The sequence below is a fragment of the Pteropus medius genome, unplaced genomic scaffold (assembly GCF_902729225.1).
Source record: "Pteropus medius unplaced genomic scaffold, Ma_sr-lr_union100, whole genome shotgun sequence".
Classification (NCBI taxonomy): domain Eukaryota; kingdom Metazoa; phylum Chordata; class Mammalia; order Chiroptera; family Pteropodidae; genus Pteropus; species Pteropus medius.
Genome location: NW_024349803.1, coordinates 23,028,451 through 23,039,444, shown reverse-complemented (window position 1 = coordinate 23,039,444; position 10,994 = coordinate 23,028,451). Strand labels below are relative to the sequence as shown.

The window sequence follows — 10,994 nt, the reverse complement described above, 5'->3', positions numbered from 1 at the left end:
CCAGCAGATTTAGAGTTATATTCTACGTTCTCATCAATCCCAGCATGCTTCTTTTCCAAAACTCCCAACAGAAAGTCACAGAACTGCATCTGTGGTTCTGAATGGCCTGGACTGACCACATACCTGCCCCTAAACGCATCGCCACAGGCAGGACGATGCAGCTGTCCACGTGGCCATGTCAGGACGTTTCTAGATGTAGCGACAGGTCAGTTCTGCACCAACCGCATGGCCCAAGAGTACTTTGTTTCTCCAGGGAAAATCAGCGTGCTACTCAAGGAAGAAACAGCAATGAATGCCAGGCTGGCAGAAACAACCAAAGTCCAACTGTGCCCTACCCCAGGGCCAGAGTGATGGCAGGAGCTCCGTGACAGGAGGGGGCTCACGGGCACACTGTCCCTGCTGTTTCCAAACTTCATGTAATGTTATTGTGCTGTCTTTATTTTTTAAATGAAGGTAGAAGGCACGAAGGTAAAGAAAGCAATGCTAAGTTTTAAATAAGTGTAGACATGATCATGTGAAGGTCAAAGGTCATTTCCTTCAGAATCAGAGAATTTCCCATTTGCAGTAGAAGTTATCCTTTTTAAAGCCTCTCCGTATATTTCTCATTTGATCAGTTTTAAAAGTCACTCTTCCCAAAGATGACAAAATAAGACAGGTCACGTCGTGAACTAGTCTTCCTGCTGATTCCCGCTTCACTAAAATGTAGGTGATGCTTTTTAAGAAAAAAAAATATTTCAGCTGGTTCCAAATGCTATGGGAAGAGATCTAGTACTATGAAGTCCCTTGGCCCCCTCGATCCAGCCCCAACCTGTCTGCCTGGCGTTGTCTCCCAGGACACCGACCACATGCCTGGCTCTCACCGACAGCGTCCATCTCCACTGCAGACACCCGCCGAGCGTCCTCAGGACCCCCGCCCTCCTCCACGCAGCTCACTGGCTGGGAAAGGCCTGTGGCCTGCCCTCTGTCCATAAACCCTTCTCACCTGTAAGGGCCCCACGTCTCCCAGGGAGCACTGTCTGGTCCCCGTATTAAGTGCTCTGGGCCCTCAAAGCATATGATGAATGCTCCTCTGTGAACCCCAGCCCAGTCTGCCTTATGCTGTAGTACTGGTGTGCTCTTAGTGGGTGAGGCCACGTCATTGTCTACATATTCATAACCTCTTTCCCGCCCTGAAGATTGCGACTGAATTGCATATTTTATTTTATTTGTAATATCACTGAGCAACAGAAGATCCAAAAAAAAGAAGAGAATTGTTTCTCCGGAAACTACAGGCAGGAAAACATATGGCAAACCTTTAGTGCTACGTACATAACATTTTCCAGAGAAGCCAAACATTTTATTCCTTTCTTTTAGTGCCAGAGGGGAAATGGTTGTGAACTCTACCAAATCGGAAAAGAAGGGATAAGAATGGAAAACCAAGCTCTCTTCCCTACGACCTGACTTCAGCAATCATCTGAAATGGGGAGCAGAGTTAAAGATAAAGCTCTCCCCCGAAAGGCAGCCAGGGTACCACGTCACCTACGCCGAGCCAGCCTCCTTCCAAGGCCGCCTCCCAGGTGGCCAAACACAGCCCTGCACAGCCCACGGGCCCCAGCCCGAGCTTAGTGGGGGGGTCTCTGAAAAAGAGCCGCCACGAGCCACAGCGTTGGCATCATGCCTCTTCCAAATGCCACAGTCCCTTTGCTGCCAGCAAGCATTGCCACACGAACTAGCGTGGAAGGGGAAGGGGAGCTGGGGTGATGACGGCGTCGTAAGCCATAAATGTTTTTGCGCTGCGGAGCACCGCAACGCTGTTTCGTAAAGGAAAAAGAGCAGGGAAGGCAAACGTTTTCTTTGTCCACAGATAGGGCGTCAGCTGCCCTTTGACTCCCTGGGCAGCGGCGGAAGACCACCCAATGGTCTTCCACAGAGCTTAACGGGGTGACAAAATGGATACTGTCGCAAAGTACAGCATCAGAAAGTGGGCTCGTTGCAAATGTAGGGGTATGATAGGGAAACAGAGCCCCGAATCCCTCGAACTATTAAAGTGATGCTTAAACAAAATCAGACATCATTACGACAGCTATTTCTAACCTATCTGACCCCAACTTTCACCAGTTCCTATTTAGGACAAAAATGTGTCCTCCGCATCCAGCAGGTGTGGGGAAAGCCCTAACTGTGGGACTGCTGCTGCTCTGAACTCCTGCTCGTGCTGTCAGAACCACTCAGAGCTGATTAGAAAGATAATCGCAAACCTGCAGCCGCGCTCCTGCTCCCGACCAGTGCCATCGTTATGACAACAGTGACTTCGAGTGTGGTTTTCAATTTTTCAGCAATAATGATTATGATTCCTCACATATAATTAACTTTTATAAAACACTTTTTCACAAGCGATGTTACTGAAATTCTCACCGTGGGTTTCTGTTCACTGTCCCAAACTTACCCAACTACCCACCAAAGTACAGTATTTCATAGACAGAAATATTTGAAATCTCCCTAGTTTACTTCTAAGTGGTAAAATATGTTTAATGAAAGAATTACAGAATCACATTTCAGAAATATGAGTGCTTAACTAGTCCATTATTAGCAACTTGCACTTATCGGAGTACACAGTACAATATATTGGAGCTATAGCATTCCAAATTTTGAAGCCTTAAATGCAGAAATACTTTAATTTAGTCATGAATCGTAACTAAACGATGCTTAGTAGATACATGCAAACATAAAGCAATTTTAACAAAAGTATCATATTTAAAATTAGTTGGTAGACGAAGATAGGGGGTCACTTACAGGAGAGAGGAGAGTAGATAAAGGCCAGAAGTAGGGGAAAGGAAGAATGAATGAGTGAAGCAGTCATCCTGACAAGCGAACATTCAAATTTCCCAAAGCCCAACAGACATGCCCAAAGGCAGAATGGGCAAATTCTTCAAGTGGAATAGTGTTGGAAGCCATGAAGATACTGACAAAGACACGTCATCACATCCGTCCATTCAACTGGTTAATGCCTGAAATTCCATCAGAAATACATCCCTCTGTCTGAAGATTTGGCCTTACTAGATTTCCATCCTTTGGGAGATGGAATAACACAAGGTACTCTTAGCTATCAACACTGCGCGTACCTGGCAGTCGAAAGGAGGGACATCATTGAAGGCGAGAGCTGATGCGGTCATGATGCCACATACACTAAGCTGATGCGGATGCATGATGCTCATGATGCCACGTACACTAAGCTGATGAGGTCATGATGCTGATGCGGTCACGATGCCATGTACACTAAGCTGATGCGGTCACGATGCTGATGAGGTCGCGATGCCACGTATTAAGTGACTGTCATACACTAAGCATTTCACAGCTACCGACTCACTCGGTCCTCACATCAACACTATGAGTTAGGTATTCTTAACCACGTCTTATATATAAAGAAACCAAAGCAAAGAAACGTTAGATTATCTGCACAAGGTGCACGGGGAACGAATGAAGAGCTGGGGGTCAGAGCTGGACTTTCACGAAAGCTGAGTGGATGCTAAACTGATGCTGAGTCCAGGGCTTTGGGCTCCTTAGGAAGAAGCCTCGACCACAGTTACTAACACTGTGTTGCACACTTGCAAGTAGCCAGGAGAGTGGGGGGAAATTGTAACTACCTATGGTGACAGGTGCTAATTGGAGCCATTGTGGCGATCACTTTGCAACATACATAACATCAAATCATTATGTCCTACACCTGAGACTAATGTAACGTTATGTCAATTATATTTCAATTAAAAAAAGAAGGCTCAGCATTGAAAGGACTGATCACCGAGGCGTGACGGACTCTGCAGGTGATCAAGTGGTCCCAGGTGTGAATCTCGAAGAAAACAAGCAGGGAGGGCGACAGAGGAAAGGTCTCCTCCCCTCCCTTTCTCACACACACCACTGACATTCGAAGCACATTGACAGAGACGGCACCTTAACCCATCTAACAATCATCGCGTTCGTAGTTACACTTCCTCATTCTTTAAGCGTCTGCCACAACAAGGGTACATATTTACAGAGACAAAGGGAATTGAGAGTAAGGGGAATTTTAATTCACGTGAGAAGACGGTCGTCAAAAAATAAATCACACTGAACTCTGCCTCGAATTTCAGCAAAGGACACCAGGATATAGGAAGCTCCCCAAACATAACTGGTATTAAAAATTAATCAGTTCTGGTGGCAGGTTTTGACGAGCAAAGCTGTTAGATAATTTAATATCGGTATTAAAAAAATGAAGGGAGTGGTTGTTTGATTTTCACTTCTTTTAGAAGTTCCCTAGAGGGTTTTCTATTCTGAAGCAGCAGCATTCCACCCAGGAGAATTCTGGACAGCACAAACTGAAACCAAATCATGCCAAATGGACGCTGGTCAATGAGATTTGATTTCACAAATTGTGTGAAGTGTCAAAATAGCAAACAAAAAATATTTTTGAATACGAATAGTTAACACTTACCAAAAAACATGATAACAGTAGCATTAAAAATGACCAGAAATACAGAGAAAACAAATCCTATATGTGCCAAACTTGAAGTCACTGAGACTGTCACACTCGGCCTGCTTCGCCAATGCTAAAACCCACCACCAGTGACATTCATGAGGATCTCTGCAGTGTTTTTCTTTAGGAAACGTTTCTAACTCCCTGAAAACCTAGAAATAACCAAAATCCTATAATGGAAGGAGCGGCGCAAGGCAGAGTGGAAAAACATTTGACCGAATTTTAACCCCATTTCTCCTCGGTGCCCTTGAACCCACCGCTCCAAGGCTTACACGCCATTCTGCCAACTACGAAATAAAAAGGTTTGAATGGGATCAACTCTGGAATCTAACATTCCCCGACTTTATAAGTCATCCTTGATTTTTTTAAAAAATGCACTTTGTTCAAATGCTTCTAAACACTGATAAACATTAAAAGCACAGCCTGTGCTCTGAAGTGTCCTTTAAAAGGGGTCCCTAGGCCTTCCGCTTTCGTTAGAACACACTAAATGAAGTCTATGCCTACACAGCCTACAGATCTCTGGATGACATAGGAAGAGCCAACAACAACAACAAAAGTTTTCTTGGAGAACAAAGTGCCCAGATAATTAAATTCTCCCTTTTTCTCAACACACAGCTACTGGTTTAACAGCCTCCACTGCCCTCTCTTGGCAGACACTGAGATGACAGAAGCAGGGATGGAATTCGGCTTCAGGCTTCTGGAAAACAGAGACTGAATCCTGCCAGTAGAGGGACCTACTTAATAACACAAGTGTAATGTAATCTATACTATTTAATCTATACTATTTAATTTGTTGCTTTCAAGGCTGGTTTTCTCCTAGAGCCAACTCAGAGATGGAGAGCGAGGTGCAGACAGCGAGTCGGGGGTGCTCTGGAGATCGGCCCTTCTTCTGGAGGAGGGGAAAGAAGAAGCTGGGGGCCAGGCCGGGGCGCAGTTCCGATGAGGGCCTCAGCCAGCCCCACAGAGAGCTGGGGCGCTGGGTGGCCCCTGGGAGCCTAGACGTCCTGAGTTGGGGCAAGAAGACCGTGCTTCGCAGGCTCACACCAACAAGTCACTTAATAATGTATATTTGTATATAAGTATATATATACCCAATAATACCACGTTTGACTTATTTCTCCCTTCAAGATTGCCCTTGATGTTCATTTTAACTTGATTTCACCAATATACAAAATTCGCAGGGGGGAAAGGCAGGAGAGAGAACGGGGAAGGGAAAAACGGGGCGTCCAGCCCCTGAGAGATCACACCGCACCCAACACTGTCCCGGGCACTCTTCATCTATTACGTCATTTAGCGTAACCACAATTCTGTGAGGGGAGGATTATTTTTCTTTAATGAATAAAAGAGCTGAGACTGAAACCCAGGCAGGTTTGAGAACCATCGATATAATTAAAACACTTTATTTAACAAATGAGAAAAATACAATTCAAACAGTTAAAGAACAAACGCGGAACCCAAGTACCCAGATCTTCACCAAACACCCGAGGTTCCTCCTGTTAGCACATCAATGCACGTTATCCTTATATAAAAATAAACAAGGCACAAACAGGTTCGGATGCCGTTGACCTTGAATGGTGAGCAGTGCGGGGCACGCGCCGCAGGCTGGTTCGGCACAATCACGCCGCTTACGCGTGGTATTTCAGCCGAGTGTGTCACCTAAAACCTGACAAAATGTGGGCATGTTTACTTCAAAAACTCATTATTTTTACGATCATTATGATTTTCGGCCAAGCTTGTTTTGTGAATTTATACCATAAAAAGTTAAATTAGGAAAATAAAATGATTTTAGATTTAACTCTAATTTACATATGCCAAGATAAGCCTCACTGGACTTTTCTGTCAAGAACAGACACTCGTTTTTCTGAATGCAGCACTGGCAGTAAAGTAAATAAGAATGATGGAAGTTATTCCAAATAGATGAGGCCAAAAAAGTTTATACTGATTCTATTAGGAACACGACCCCCGCGATTGACTTGTTGCACAGCCGTAACTGAGGATGAAGCGCTATCGCGATGTGGTATCTGTGGAGATGCGCTCACCAACCAAAACTTAAATGGATCTTATATATAAATCATAAGCAAATAAGCTCAAAACCAAAGTATTCTTTGAAAGAAAGGGCACTGAGTTAAAAAGCTAAGAGAAGCAGACGTTCAATCTCTCGCAGATAAGTATTAGTGCTTCTCAGCCTTTTTTCACGCAGTACTTCAGGTTGCTAAGACTAAAAAACCACATACGCAGATGTTTGCTTGGAAATGTAGATGAATCTAAGACAGAGAAAGTAGCTCAGATACCACTTTTCAGCGACACGATAGCCCAGCGTAGCCACGCACGGACCGGAGATGCGAGAGACCAACTCCTAGGGCGAGTCGAGTCAGTCAAAGATTTTCCATTATTGACGTGACAATTTTTAAACTCTATTCGTAATTTTTTGCAGCTTTACTGCAGACAAATACAACCAGTTCTGAACTGTAGAAAAGTCTAAGTTGTCCACATGTCGACAAAAGCGATTTAGAATTTAGGTTTTATAAGTGTGTTTAGATGGCACAGGCCCAATGACAGGAAATGGTTTTGGAATAAGCTATTCAGATTAAGGAGTTTGAGCCAAAATGTAAATCATTACACTACTTTCTTCACTGAGAAAGTCTTGTTACTCCAAAAAAAAGTCAACAGAATTAAAGTGTTTTTACTGACATAGTAAAAATTGTGAGTCATCATAAAAGCTAATTCACTTAAATCTTACATTTTAAAAATTCATGTATTTGGGGTCTATTACTTCCATTGGTTTAGCTATAACTTTAAAAGCTAAATTGTTAGAATTAACCACTGATGAGAAATTGAAGATAAATTTTGAAACTATAATATCACTTGTTTAATTTTAAGTAAAGTTTCAAAAATAAATACGCTAAGCTTGGTGAACTTGTTATAAAATCTCTTCTTACATAGCCATTGAATATGTCTGTGAGACCGATTTCTCTACTACCTATTAAAACAGACCGTAGAAACAGTTTGGATGTACCTTATCTCCTCAAAGAGCATTACAGTCAATCTAACCAAGATAAAATAAATTAACAGGCAAAAAGCAAGTCATGTCGAAAATGTTAAATTTTGATACGCGTGGTATTCTTCCCACACAGGTATTTAATACAAGGAAACGCCGTTTCGCCTTTCGGGCAGTTCTGATGGTGGAGCACACAAACTTAGAAACGCAACAGAAATTCTCTGTCAGCTGTTCTCAAACTTTTTGGTCCCTTTACGTCTAGAAAATGATTGAAAATCCCGGACCACACTTCAAGAGCCAATGCTCTATATAATCATCTAAACTTTGTATTTTCTACAATTTATTTTATTTTTCTGATAATTTGTTTTTACTCCATTTATAAAAGTGTTGGTCTGCAAAGTACTGGAAATTTTTTTTTAAATGTGAATCTTCCACCACAGATAGTTTGAGAAGCATTGCTCTGATTCAAGCCTGCACAATTAAATTAGGCATCTCTATTTTAACGATGAATGTTTCGTCGGCCATCATTTGACACATGAAGTTTATCAGTATTACACTGAAGTATATGCGAATGTATTGATAACCTAAAACAGCTCATTACGCAAAGATATCATCCAAATGCCCTTACCTTTTATTCTGCTCATTCACGGTTTCAAATGCCAAAATATAAAAAGTCCAGTCCCTTTAAGAGGTCAAATACGTGTTTTAATAGCTAAAAGAATGGAAACAACCTACATGCCCATCGACAATGAATTATGACACATCCACTTGACGGAATACTATGAAGCCATGAAGAAGAATGAGGTCGCCCCTTGTGTGCACAGGTACAACTGTCTCTGAGGTTTAACAGAGGGTGACGACAAGTTATAGAAGAGCATGTGCTTTAGGCCCGTTTATACAAGGAAAAAACCGGGAGATGTGTGTATACAGCTCTATGCTTATACGCGGAGATTTTTCTGGAAGGATCCTGGAAACAGTGATTGCCTTCTAAAAGACCAGTGGGATCAGAGGCTGTAAAACAGGAAGAAGACTTACTTTTACTGTGTGCTCATTTGTTCTATATATTTAGTATGTGCATTTGATTTTTTTAAAGCTAATTAATTTTATAAAGTGAATTGCCTAACTTTAAAAAAAAAAGAGGTCAAATAGAAACTGGAAGAAAATGCTGCTAAAAGAGGGCACCTTAATGAGAGCATGAAAACCTACCCAGGACCTTCCATGGTCTGACGCTATCCTCAAGGCTAGACAACTGGACTACACAGAGATATGACGAGTAAAGGTAACATATGACCCTAGATTTGGTCCGAAACTTAGGAAGTCCTCTTTGAGAACACCATTAGACAACTGGGGAAATTTGCATACAGACTACGTATTGGATGAGTATTGCATCAATGTTAAATTTCCTGAGTGATAAGTGCACAGTGCTTACATAGGAGATGAAGTAGTTCACAGAACTATTTTGGGGTACTGTGGTTAGATCTAAATTATCTCAAATGGTTCAATGAAAACCAAAAAATACATAGGTATCACACATACACGTATGTATAAACGTGCATATGTATTTAGAGAGAAATAGAACCAATGTGGCAAAAAATGTTAACAATTACTTAATCTGGGTAAAGGTATACGGTTTTTCAATATACCATTCTTGCAACTTTGCAGTAAGCTTGAAATTTTTCAAAATAAACTTTGGAAAAAGAGAGCGCCTTCTTTCCATCCATCATAATTAAGTATAAAAACCATTAGGTGGAACTGACTGAGCAATCAGACGCCCGCCTCGTGGGGCGAGGTGCTGGAGGAGGGAGGGGCAGCAAGGTCCTCCATGGGGCTGGAGCCCAAGAGGAGCTAAGGGGGCACCCTCGCAGTGGCAGGTGGCAGGCGGCAGCCGCCCGGAGACTGGCTCCGTACAGGAGGGCTGCTCAAACAAGTCGCTACCTGGATGATAACGGGAGCCAGGCTTCTCGCCGTTGGACGGTGGCGTTATAAATATGCAGAGGGAGAAAACCGGGGGCTGGGGGACAAAGGGGTGGGAGTGAGGACTAACGGTCTGGGGCTTCTTTCTGAGGTGATGAAAATACTGTGCAATTAGACAGCGGTGGTGGTTGCAGAACCTGGTGAGTGTAGTAAAAACCACTGAGTCGTACCCGTTAAAGGGGTGAACGTTATTGTATGTGAATTATATCGCAAAAAAATACATCGGTAGGTAATTAGGTAGGGAGATAGATGCTCGATAGATGATGATGGATGGATGGATGGATGGATGGATGGATGGATGGATGAAAAGAAAGAGAAAGAAAGAAACAAACAAACAATAGGCCTTTGGTCAAGGCAACAAAAAATAATAACGATAATCGGGGCCAGCATTTTGTACCCCGAGTGGACATGAAACTAGGCAATGAGCTCGCCGACCTTACCTGGTATGTCAGGTTAGGGGAAAGAGCATTAGATGCTTCGGTGTGGCTGGAGGCTGCCAGGTGGGAAACGGCCAGCTCTGCCCCAACCTGAAGGAACCAGGTCCCAATTAGCATGAACGATGGATCCCTTGGTTTGTCAGAGAGTTGGCCAGAGAAAGCAGATGAAACTGGGAGTTACGTACTCGCTGAAAGCCACCACAGAAGAGGATGAAAAGGATGTGACACGACTCTGCCAACAGGCGTCAGCCAGAGAACGTGGTCCAGTCCTGTAAGGGACCATTATTGCCTAGGGGACATTAGAATTGAACATACGTGGGAGCGAGACCTTTGTGAGCAGAGCCGGTTGAAGCCACCACGCTGCCGACAGTGCTAACCAGAACCGTTAGTGCCAAAAAGCTGCAAATTAGATATGAGATCGAAGTTTGTACATGAAAAGGAGCGAGCTGTGAAGAAATGGGAGTGTCGGCCGTCACACGGTGGAGCTGTGACCGCGTCCTCTGCGGGAGGTGGACGTTCATCACAGCGGAGCTGCGGCAACACATGCAAAACAACGCAAAGCCATGTCGTGTTTCCGCTCTCCGAGGAGGCTCGAAACACGAACCAGACTCGTGCACCGCCCTGCAAGCCGCGAGATGCGTTTTCAAGTGGGATCACTTTTCCCCGGGTCTCCGTTTTATTTAAGGAGCCCTGTTCCTAAGATTCTCAACTTCAGTATGCATAAAAATTAGTGTGCCAGGTGGTGTACGCCAAAAACTGCGTATTCTATACTTTATGCTATAAATTGTAAAGATTTTTCAAGGTAATTTTGACAATATCTTAAAAGTAACTTTAAGGAATTCTTAAAGCCATATTCTTTAGAGGATGCGACTCGACTGTAGGAAAAACACATAACCATCCGTAAAACCAATTCCAAGAGGCGTTTTACGAACGCACTGCTGACGGGACCAAAGGTCTCGCGGAGAAAGCGCTGGGCGCCGGAAGGCTCCGGCGAGCTGGTCCGCCCAGGCCAGCCCGGCCCATACCGCGCACCGTCAACCGCTGGGGACTCGGAGACGCAGAGACCCAGCGCCAGGCCCCCAGCAGCTCGGTGTCTACA

At 43.8% G+C, this 10,994-nt stretch overlaps 1 protein-coding gene across 4 annotated transcripts in view; it reads right to left on the bottom strand.

Annotated features, from left to right (window-relative positions):
* The window catches only part of SUMF1 (sulfatase modifying factor 1), a 127,173-nt gene that overhangs the window by 11,982 nt on the left and 104,197 nt on the right, over positions 1 to 10,994 (bottom strand). For 2 of the 4 annotated variants that reach the window (XR_005647564.1, XR_005647565.1), the window contains one exon: positions 5,871 to 6,149. The exons of the other annotated variants lie outside the window; for them this stretch is intronic. The gene's annotated coding sequence lies outside the window, so the exon portion shown is untranslated. Of the gene's footprint in view, positions 1 to 5,870; positions 6,150 to 10,994 lie in introns of those variants that run through there. 4 annotated transcript variants of the gene reach the window in all.